At 49.8% G+C, this 11,206-nt stretch overlaps 1 protein-coding gene across 1 annotated transcript in view; it reads right to left on the reverse strand.

The window, feature by feature from the left end:
- Positions 1–8,909, reverse strand: part of BLK (BLK proto-oncogene, Src family tyrosine kinase) — a 45,800-nt gene extending 36,891 nt beyond the window's left edge. The window contains exon 1 of the mRNA XM_065879184.1: positions 8,811–8,909. The gene's annotated coding sequence lies outside the window, so the exon portion shown is untranslated. The remainder of the gene's footprint in view (positions 1–8,810) is intronic.
- Between the last annotated feature and the right edge of the window lie 2,297 nt (positions 8,910–11,206).

Genomic DNA, 11,206 nt, shown 5'->3' on the forward strand with positions numbered 1-11,206 from the left:
GACTCCTGCTTTCCCTGCACTTCAGGGCTCCTTTGTAGGAACACTCCACGCTCCTCCCGGAGACGCCAGGGGAGCTGGTCACCTTAGCAGGAGATGGGAGGAAGGGCCGGCAGGGCACCCAGGGATTTCAGACCCGGCCTCTCCTGCAGAGTGTGGAGTCAGGCCAAGGAACACCAGACCCCGAGGACGGGCGGGCCTGGCACCTCCATCCTCCCCTCTGACTTGCCCACAGCCCCAGTCCCAGCCCCGTGCTCCTGCAAACACGCCGGGACTGGCTCTGGGTAGGTGAGTGGTGGTGGGTGCTCTCGGCCCTCCCGAGACCCACTCAGAGCAGAAGAAGACATGTCTTGCTGTTTGATGACAGAAAACATTGTGCGGTAGAAAGTATGTAGCAGGAGAAGGACTTTGGGGAGGATGTGCTCCAGCGACTAGATTTCTCCAGAATGGAAGAGGCCTGGAGATCTCTTTATGGGGCAGAATGGATTCATTCACTTTTGTTGCCAATGCAATTTGTTGTGCTGGGTGGTTTCTTGGTGTTGTTGACGTGTGTGTGCGTGTGTGTGTGTGTGTGTGTCCATGTGTACGTATGAGCCGGTGTGTCTCTGTGTGTGCTTGTGTGTCTGTGTGTGCGTGTGTGTGTGTGAGCACACCTACATCAACAAGCCCCTTGCCTGCAACAGATTTTCTTTTTCGTCTTTCTAGTATAAAATTCTTAAAACAGGGTCCAAAAAGGACTACCGCACCAAACACTGCATGCCGGCAAGTTCCAGCCTCCTGAGGCTAAAACCTCAAGGGGTCCTGTCTCAGGGGTGGGAGATGGGGGCGCGCTCCTCAGTCACAGGGCCCCATGGAGCAGCAATCACCACACTGGAAACATCTTTTGAGCACCTGCTCAGGGGAGATTGGCTAGGGGCCCCTCCCACTTACAATGAACTGAAAGTATTTAACCAAGAGAATTCATCAAAGACCTTAAATATAAAACTTCTGACAACATTATAGACCTGGACAAAACCAGCTCTTGAGGCCCGTGTTTTTTTTGTTTTTTTTTTTGCGGTACGCGGGCCTCTCACTGTTGTGGCCTCTCCCGCTGCGGAGCACAGGCTCCGGACGCACAGGCTCAGCGGCCATGGCTCACGGGCCCAGCCACTCCGCGGCATGTGGGATCTTCCCGGACCGGGGCACGAACCCGTGTCCCCTGCATCGGCAGGCGGACTCTCAACCACTGCGCCACCAGGGAAGCCCCTGAGGCCCGTGTTTCTCTCCAGTCCTTCTTACACCTTTCCCTTCCCTTCATTGTCAAGGGCCTTTCTGATCAACAGGACGAGAAGGACCACACGTGGTGACGGTGACTCTTTCACAGGCAGGCAGCCCCCACGGCAGTTCTGATGGCACACAAACAGACGGGAGGAGGGCAGGGTGCACATCACGAGAGAGTGGCTTTCTGTGCAGGCTGCAGGTAGAGGTTCCACGCGCCAGGATGAATGTGGCGGAGCCATTTGCATGGATGCAGCAAAGGCTGAGTTGCACCCACCTCGGTCCACCTGTGCGTCCCTCAAGGGGCCTTGAGGAGAAAGGTGTTAAACCCTCCCGACGCCACCAAAGTGTGACCTTCCTATGAGCAAACTCTTGTGCAAGCAAATGAAATCCTCCTAAAGACCAGAAGGAGGGAGACAGTCACAGGGCCTGTCCCCTCGGCTCTGGGCCAGGAGCCTCTCTGGGGGTGTTATTTTCGCTTCCCGTTTGCGAGTTCTCAGAGGGCACTTGTCTTGGTGACAATGGGGCATGGAGGACCCTGGGAAGCTCCATCTGACCAGGAGGGGAGGTTGGGAGCGGGCACCTCTCACTGGCTGCCCAGGTGGGAGCAGCCTCAGCGGGGGTCAGGCTGCGGCAGAAACATGGGCTCGCTGAGCCCCATCCCTCCTCCACACCTGTGACAGGGCCACCGGGCCTGGTTGTCAGGGGCAACATCTACAATCTCAGCCTTGATGGCTGGGAGCCACAGCACTGTGTCCTGCACTGAGCCCCGGTCCCCTGTAGGAAGCGTCTCCGCCCACACTTCTAGGTGACGTGAGTGGCAAGGGCCTCCCCCGCGGGGGCCACCTTGTCTCATTCTTGGAGCAGGTCCCAGGAGTACTCGGAAAAGCCACCTTCTCCCCTTGGAAGTCAAACAGAAACCAATCCTTCCCGTGCCAGCAGCCCCAAACCTTCCTGATTTGATGAAATCTGATGAAAGCTATAAACGATCTTTGCTCAAGACCTGTCCATTCCACAAAAGCTTGCATGCAAGTTCAAGGAGGTCATAGGCTCCATGAAACTCAGCAGGGGTCCATGATCTCCAAGACTTAGGTCGCCAGCTGCAGCAGCAGGTGCAGAGACACGCCTGCCGTGGGGAGAGGGTCTCCATCCAGGGTCCCGCACCCCTCCTTTCTCCCTGCCACCAAGCACACGGCAGGACCACCAGATCCCTGGGCGTCTTCTGCCAGGCTTGGGACTCAGGAGAGCCCAGGAGGCAGGTTAGTCTCTACTTGGCCCTGCTCAGCAAAGCCCAGGTACAGAAAAGGCGCAGATCTGTACTTTGGCACTGAGATATTATGCCTCTCAGGCAGCCATGCGCTGGAGCCAGCTCACGCTGGTTTGTAAGAGCCAATTGTTAAATTTGGGGGGTATCTGTGAGCTGTTTGTTAAGTACATTGTTATTCAAAATTAAAATGTACAAAATTAAAATTACATAAAATATAATTAAATGACATTAAAAACGGAGGTAATACACACTCAAACCTCATCACTTCCTAGATAGTTTACTCTCGTCTCTGCTCTTGTTACTTATATCAGTTGTATCTGTAGGGTGGACACAGTATAACGGTGTGCTACCTCGCCTCTTTCCAGCCTCCCAGCTTTGTGTTCAGCCAAGTCATGCTGGCGGCTTGAAATCAGCCACAGCGAGAGTGTTTACACCACAGGAATAGGCAAGGGCTATACATCTGGGGTTGATCTGTTGCGCTGATTTTCCCAACTTAAGACAGTGATGGAGAAAATGTTGATAATGTTGATTTCATTTAAAAATATTTGTAGCTGTGAATAGCGCCCCCCAAAATGGGGAAAATTTTTAAAGTAGTAAAAAACTATTTTCCAATTTAGTAAAGAAGTGTGTCACCACATAGACTAACAAGAGCAGTTCCGACATGTCTTTGTGGTTTCAGTCTGATCTTACTTCTTGGCATAAGTGAAAATATCAGTGAAGTTCATGTGCATTGATGGCAACCATAGCTTGACTTTGGATACAAGGGTTTGGCAAAAGTTCACAAAAGCATTCTATGGAGAATCAATGGGCTGTATGGTATTTATGAGAAAGGGTATTGTATATATTAATGTTTGTAAATTATGCATCATACATCCTTCATACCAGTAAAACTGATGATTAACTTATATGTGTGAATGTGTATGTTTGCTTCCCGGAAAGCTGGTGGTTAAGCATGTGACAGCACATCTCTGCTGTCAGTCCCGAAGACGCCTGTCTTAACCTGACACATCCCTGACGGCACTGACAGGTGCCAGGGAGTCTGCCAGCCCGACCAACAGACAGACAGACGGACACCACAAAATAGAAATGGCTCTCATTAGGAAAAGGAGACTTCAGCCTTTCCCATAAAGCCACCCAAATAAACTCATAAAATGCCTTATTACTTTTGGTCCTATCTTCAAATGCAATACTTTTTAATTTTTTTTAATATTTATTTATTTTATTTTGCTGTGCCGGGTCTTAGCTGCGGCGCGTGGGATCTTTGTGCCTGTGTTCAGGATCTTCGTTGCAGCATGTGGGATCCTTGGTTGCGGCATGTAGACTCTTAATTGCGGCATGCATGTGGGATCTAGTTCCCCGACCAGGGATTAAACCCGGGCCCCCTGCATTGGGAGCACGGAGTCTTAACCACTGGACCACCAGGGAACTCCCCAAGTGCAATGCTTTTTAAAAAAAAAAGAATTTATTTTTGAAAAGTCCCATTTACTTTAGAAATGGTAGGAATAAAAAGAATCTTACCATGGAATAATTTTAGATAATCTCTGTAACAATAGAGGCTACAATAACTGTAAAAACAGACAGTTGAAACAGGCTATTTGTCTAACTATAATAGACCCACAGCTGGATATCTCACAATAGGTTGTTCTATGCTTTGTACACAGAAAGGGAGCTAATTCTTACTGAGTACCCTCACCGTGCATCAGGCTCTTTCCAGAACACTGTCCTGTTTTTGTTGACTTATTTATTCATTTCCTGATGTTTCCAAAAAGATTTGGGGCCACTTATAAAAATAAATATGAAATAACGGGAGAGAAAAGTAGACAAAGAAATCAGACCAAAGGGTAAGTTAGGGCAGGAAAACAAATTTGACAGTAAGGCAGGTACACAGAAATACAGACCTTGAGATGGGGCTCCCCAGCTGCTAATATGGTTAGATGGAAATTTGGCTCTAAGTGTCCTGGAGTCTGAAGCAGTGGGTGGGAAATGACCCGTTGGAAGAGTTGGTGTCTCCCGGGTCTGGAGTCTGAGAGTAATTCTCCCGAGGCTCCTTTTAGGGTGGTCCTGAGTGCAGTGGTGGGCGGCGGTCTCAACAGCATTGCAGCAATGATGCCACGGCGAAGGGCCTGCCTTGTTTCTTACAGGCGCCTTTAGTATGAGCCGAGCACAGTGTGTCCTTGCCAAGCTGGGTGCATGGGCCTGATTCAGGAATGTGGTTCCCTGAACAGCCCAGGCACTGAGATCCAGACACACAGCTCTCGGCCCAATAAGCTCGACACAGGGGGAGCACCCAAGGCACCTAGATTTACGTTTCTCAATCTTATTAAACCCATTTCCCCTTTTGAGAAACCAAATCACACTCTCCCTTTTCAAGATTTCAAGATAAATGTGCGTACCAATAAATCTAAGAAGTTACAAATGTGAAATGTGCCTTTTCAAATTACAAGGACTCCTCTTACGCGGAGAATTGATTCTTCCATGAAGCATTGAATAGAATCTAGATGGAAATATTCTGTCCTCCTCAGCTTCAATTCACCAGAGAATTAGGGCTTTGGAGTTTAATTCTTCTAACACTGTGATGTGCTATTATCAACAAATAAAGAAATGAGACTTAAGGGTATAAGTCCCCTACTGAGATAGGTGAGGCTGCCAGTATAGTGTGAGGTCAAACAATTGTTATTTCAGGAAGACATTTGGTGACATGCCTGAGTTGCAACAGCCAGGAAGTGGCAGGACTGAAACTTGAACTTGGGCCCTCCATTCCACAAGCCCAGGCATCCAACCTCTCAGCTGTAGGACCTCTCAGCCACGGCTGCTTTGTCTCTCTCCTATGCCCAAGTCCCTTCCCCTGCCTTGTACATACAGCACACTGAGATAAAATTAAACTATTCTTCCTAACCATCGGACTTGGTGAGTCCAAATATTTTGGGGTGGACAGATCCTTTTGGGAATCTGATGAAAGCCATAAATGCTCTTTGCAGAAGAATGCACGCGTCCACAAAGTTCAGGGAGCTCACAGGTCCTGTGAAACTCAAGAGGGGTCTGTGGTCTCGAGGTCAGAACTCCTGACTTAATCCATTAAACACAGAGCATCTCATATCCGTGCAGACATATGAATATATTCGACCATCCCCTGCACCTGAGCGATCCTGAGAGGGTGACCCTCTTTAAATTCTGTACCCTCGGAGCCCCACTTGCCTCACCCTGGTCCTGGCGCAGCAGCCCAGGTAACAAGGTGTGCAAAGAGGCCAGCAGACATTGGCCTTGACAAGGCACCCGAGATAACCTCTTTCTACCCCCATGGTTTTAGGAAGCATCAGGCCTTTTGTGAGGGGGTACGCACAAGCCACACAGTGGCCCATGGGGAGCTGAGGGGCCATGGCAGAGCCTCCATGCTCCAATCATCTTGTTCAATTTAGTTCTCACTTCTGTACCTGGAGCTGGGTGCAACTGTTCCCCCTTTACAGAGAGCTAGGCCATTTGCTCCACCCTCCCAGATCCCCCATAAGTGGCAGAGCCAGGTCCCAGTGCAGGATTGGCTGACCCCAAGGTCCAGCACCTTCCTCTGGTCCACTCTGCCTTGAAGGAGCAGAACATGCTGAAGACCTAGTGACACCCCATCTCCTTCTGCAAGGGCCCCCGTTAAAGCCCCGGTGTGGCCATGGTCCCGGAGTCCACTGTGACTAAGGGTGATCGTGAAATCTCACATGCTTTTCCTCCTTCCAGCTTTCTTCCTCATGTCTTAAGCTTATTTGCATTCCAGAATGTGTCGTTGTTTCTCTCCCTCAAGAACCACTCCACAGGGAATCCACCCTGTGCTAGGCACGTTCTGGGCGCTGGGACTCAGAGGGAAGGGAGGAAGGGCCTGGTCCCTGTCCTGGAGGAGCCCAGGTCCAGAGGGGCAGCAGACCAGCAAGCAAATAGCCCTAAGCATGTGCTGGAGGCCATGGGGACACAGGGATGGGTCTGGGCACTGGTGACAGAAGAGAACACATTGGTCTTCTGATCCTGAGAATCAGGACAAGCGGGACTTGCCTGGATGAGGGGTGGGGGGGCGTGTGCCCAGCAGGAGCGCGGACCTGTGGAGGAGGTCCAGGAGCAGTGAGGGAGCAGGGGACATGACAGGGAGGGGACTGTAGGCCCAGTGGGAATCTCCGCTCTTTAATTCTGATCTTCATCTAAGTGATGTGATTTTCATCTAAACACTATCACCCCACAGCTTCATAATTCTTTCTTCTTTCTCACCTGCTTCCGCAGCGTTTCTCTAATCTGGCTGAGATATCACCTTCGACCAAGGGCACACCTGCTCTGCCAGGCCTGTGGGGTGTGCGTGTGCGTGTGTGTGTGTGTGCTGGAGAGGTCAGGCTTCTCTGTCTCCCTGGTACCTTTCCAAACAGCAGCCCCTTATAAGCAAGGATGCCGCCCCTAGTGGTCTCATCTGGATGCTGCAGATTCTAGGGCAGCGCAGGAGCTGGCTCTTCAAGAGTCCCAGTTCTGCTCTGCATCCCTCTGGAGATGCTCCGCTCACGGGAGAGCGTTGGCCAGCACAGCTCACTGCTGCTTGGCTGACCACAGATTCTGTGGGGATGGCTGAGCTCAGGACGGCAGAGTTCATCGGGTATTCCGTGCCGGGTCTGGGCCTTCCCTGGCCTCCACGCTCGGCCTCCTACTTCCTCACTGGTGAGGGGCCAGTTGTGGGTAGCTAGGCATGTGCTAGGGCCCAGGAACCTGAACCAACGCAGTGAGCTCTGCTGGGAGACAGAGGTGGGGTGTCGGCCCTAAGTCCCCTGACACAGAGTGAGGGCTCAAAATATGTGTGCTGCGTGAAAAAATAAATGAATCGTAAGAAATACCGTGAAGAGAGGGAAATAAGAGCCTTCTGGGAATAAGGTGGGGAGCTCCAAGGTGATAGAGACTTCTATCCCAGAGGATAGAGACTTCCCATACATCCTTCACCCAGCTTCCCCTAATGTTGGCTTCTTTCCTAACCATGGTACATTTGCCAGAACTAAGAAAGGCACATCAGTACAACGATAGTCATTAGACTCCAGACCTTATTTAGACTTCACCTATTTTCACGAATGACTTTGAGGTTGTTGTTGGTCCAGAATCCAATCCAGCCCGGATATGAATTCTGGATTTAGTTGTCACGTCTCCTTCCTCTCCTCTGATGTGTGACCGTTTCCCCATCTTTACTCATTTGTCATGACCTTGACAATCTAGAAGGTCAAATCGTCTGTAGACTGTCCCTCAATTTGGGTTTGTCTGATGTTTTCTTATGACTAGAGTGGGATTATGGGTTTGGGGGAAGAAGAGCACACAGGTGAAGTACTTTTCTCCTTGCAGACAAAGTTACGTAATAAATACAATATGACTTATCCCTGGAGATGTTAACTTTGTGGCCAGGATTCTCCACTATAGTGTTACCATTTTCTGCTTTCCATACACTCTACTAAGTCCAGTTCTCACTTAAGCTGAGGGGAACCAAGCTCCCTTCCGGGAGGGAGGAGTATCAACATATATTATATGGAATTCTCTATAACTACGGAAACGCGGTGATAACTCTTTAGTTCATTGGTAATGTGGGCAGTTGAGGCTAAACACAGCGGTAAACACAGTTAGGAAATGACTAGAAAAGTTGTCAAAATCCTAGAATGTTTAAAATCCTTTCAAAATATGTTGTCAACTGTTCTTTCCTTTTCACAGTTGGCCAAATTGATCTCTTAGCCCAAAAGGCCATCGTTAAACCTATTCCATCACCCTACCCCCACATGTCTGAAAAATGGAAAACCTTATTAAAAAAAAAAACAAAACCCAAAATGAAACAAAAGCAACAGCCAATCGTTGACCTTGAGCCAGATGCTCCCATGCATCACCGCTGGCCTCCATCAGCTCTGCACCATGGTACCTTTACTCTCGCGTATAGGGAGGCTCTTGCCTGGAGCCCACAGCTGCCGTGAGTGCCCACGCACGCCGCCACCACCCGGTCCAGCCTCCTCCTCTCTTTCCTCTGTGGCACATTTACCACCTTTTCCAGCTTAGAAAGCCTGAGAAACAGAATCTACCCTGGATGGATGAACTTTTATAAATCAAACAACTCTCTAAAACAGAAATGAACAAACAACAGGGCAATCTGTTCACAGCTGCAGCTCGGATCCTAAGAATGTCTTCTCTCTCCGCCCATAACCCCCATAGCAATGTTCCTGCCCGGTCTCCCACCCACAGGCCTCCGGGCACTGTTGGCACCATTTGAGGAAATGAGACGGTCGGGAAGGCAGAAGATGCCTCTTACCTTGGCAATGCTTAGCAGCCGCTCACCATAGCTCTTCAGATCCCCGCGCCTTGTGGGGCAGTGTCCTTCCAGCTACAGCCAGCAGCTCGGAAGCAATCCCAAAACAGGAGCCCATCCCAGGTGTCTCAATCAGTTCGGTAGCTCGTAGCTTCCTGCTGACGATGGCAATCACCCGGCCGAGGTGGCAGGCTCCCCGGTCTGTGGTCACAGCTGCCCCCAAGGAGCCCCGCCCCTCCCGCCAAGCCCTTCAAAAGCTTCCGTGGGCTCACTGGGTCCAGGAAAAGCCTGCGAGGAAGGACCACAAGCAGCTGGTCTTTCTCTGGGCCTGGGCCACATCGGTAACAATGCCCCTCGGCCACTGGGAAATTTTCTCATGGGGTTTTGATTGAACAACACAGATGTTGTTTTTCCTGCAGCAAAGCCTGGCAGAGTTAGTAACCTCCAAGCTAACTCGGCAAGGTATTTCGCTCTGCTTTGCAGTGTTTGTCTTCAAGGCAAGAAGGAGCTTGGGCTCTGCTGCCTTGTGCCATCTGGGTGAGCAGGGTGGCCATTCTCCCAGGCTTGCTGGATTTTTCTTGTCCTCCAGATAGTCCTGACAATTCCTAGCCCATGGGATACTAAGAGCACAAACGACAGAATGAGTGAGAGGAGGCACAGGATCGGCTAATTCCCTTGTTTCTAGCACCCTAGCCAGTCCTTGATTTTGATCTCAGAGCCTCTTCAATTGTGCTATTTCACTCAGCTATGAAAACTCAGAGGAACCGAGAATGATACAGGTGATGGGGAAGGACCCTAACACCCAGAGTGGTGAGGTGCTGTCCTGTACCGCACTGGCGGAGGGACCGATGGGACCAAGAAGGTGGCTGAGATGACCTCTGGAGACTTTGCTGGTCCAGCCAGACATGGTGGGCCACTGGACACCTGCTTTCTGATGCACAGACAAAAGGGAGCCAATGGGTGGCTTCCTCTCCTGCCTTTAAGTCTGGGAACCTCAGTGAGGGTGGGACCACAGTCCAGAATTTCAGCTTCCTTATGGAGTTTCTCTCCTTGGATTTTAGGACTAAGACAGTAATTCTCTGCAAGTTCCCGGTAGGAAAGAGCTTTTTGACAGATGTTCATGGCATCAGCAGCAGAAACGGAGTTCGTGGGTTCTAAGGCTCCTTGGAAACAGTCTGCTTCATTTCTCCCAAAAGGTTTTTTGTGAGAATAAATGGATTAATGTGTAAAAAGTCTCTATTACGGTACTTAGCACGTAGTGAACCCTGCTTTGTCTTCTTCTATCCTTGAGAGCAAAGGGCCCAGAACAGTGCCCAGAACCAGCTGTGCTCAGTGAATCACAGGTGTTATTATTTTTGTATTCACTTCCTGACACCTGAGAGTTGGACCTAAACATTTAAACACAAGTTCAAGGACTCCCAAGCTTATGATTTAAAAGTTACTGTTTGAGATGAGACGATTCAGTCTTGTTATTTCAATTCAGTTAACACAACAAACTTTGGTGATTGTTTGCTCTAAGCACACACCAGAGGCTGGGGATACAGATATAATAGGCACGGCTCTCCTCTGAGGGACTCAGTCTAAGGAGCCTGGGAAGGGGTCTAGTAGACAGACAAGTATCATGGGATGTGGTAAGTGCAGCCATAGACGCCTCAACAAGGCACATTATTAGAACAGAGGCAGGAACAATAACTCCATCAGGGATTATTGGGGGATGTTACCAAGGGGACGGCCTTGAACATGGTTTATCACTAAGGATCCTGCAGATTCTCAGAGGCAGACACCTGGGTTGAGTCTTTTACTAACCAAGGGTCCAGTGATGCTGCCTGAATAACATCTAATTTTTTTTTTTAATCTGTGGGTTTTGAAGAACTTTTATATACTTGGACCCAAGGATACAGAGAATATAGCAGGGAGCAGGAAATCTACCTTTCTAAAGAGAAAATCCATTTCCTCAAACTCAGACTGATCTATTCAAGGTTAGGGTGAGAGGGGATGTGAGAAGTTTGCAGGGCAGGGAGTTCAGGTAAGCTGGTTTTTACATGATCTGGGAAAAAAAAAAACCCTTCACCTTTCTGTCCACCCCCAACAGACAGGGGTCGGAAAAAAACCCGAAAATGTATTCCAGCAGCTACTCAGAAAAGAACAAGGAAATGACCTTGCTCTTGAGTTTCAGTTGTCTAAGCAGAAGTGAAAGTTACTTTCTGCTACTTTCATCCTGACAGTCATAGAATCCATGCAAAAGGCAGGGGGAGGTAAGGGGCGAGGCAGGGCAGAAGGTGGGCAGCAGCGAGATGTGTTAGGTGAGGCTAGGGGTGTCCTTAGCAGAAACATTTGTTAGAGAACCCTGGAGAGGGCTCCTGGGGCTGCGCTGAGATTAAACCCCAGCTGTGAAACCC

Source organism: Phocoena phocoena, chromosome 6 (genome assembly GCF_963924675.1).
Source record: "Phocoena phocoena chromosome 6, mPhoPho1.1, whole genome shotgun sequence".
In the NCBI taxonomy this organism is placed as follows: domain Eukaryota; kingdom Metazoa; phylum Chordata; class Mammalia; order Artiodactyla; family Phocoenidae; genus Phocoena; species Phocoena phocoena.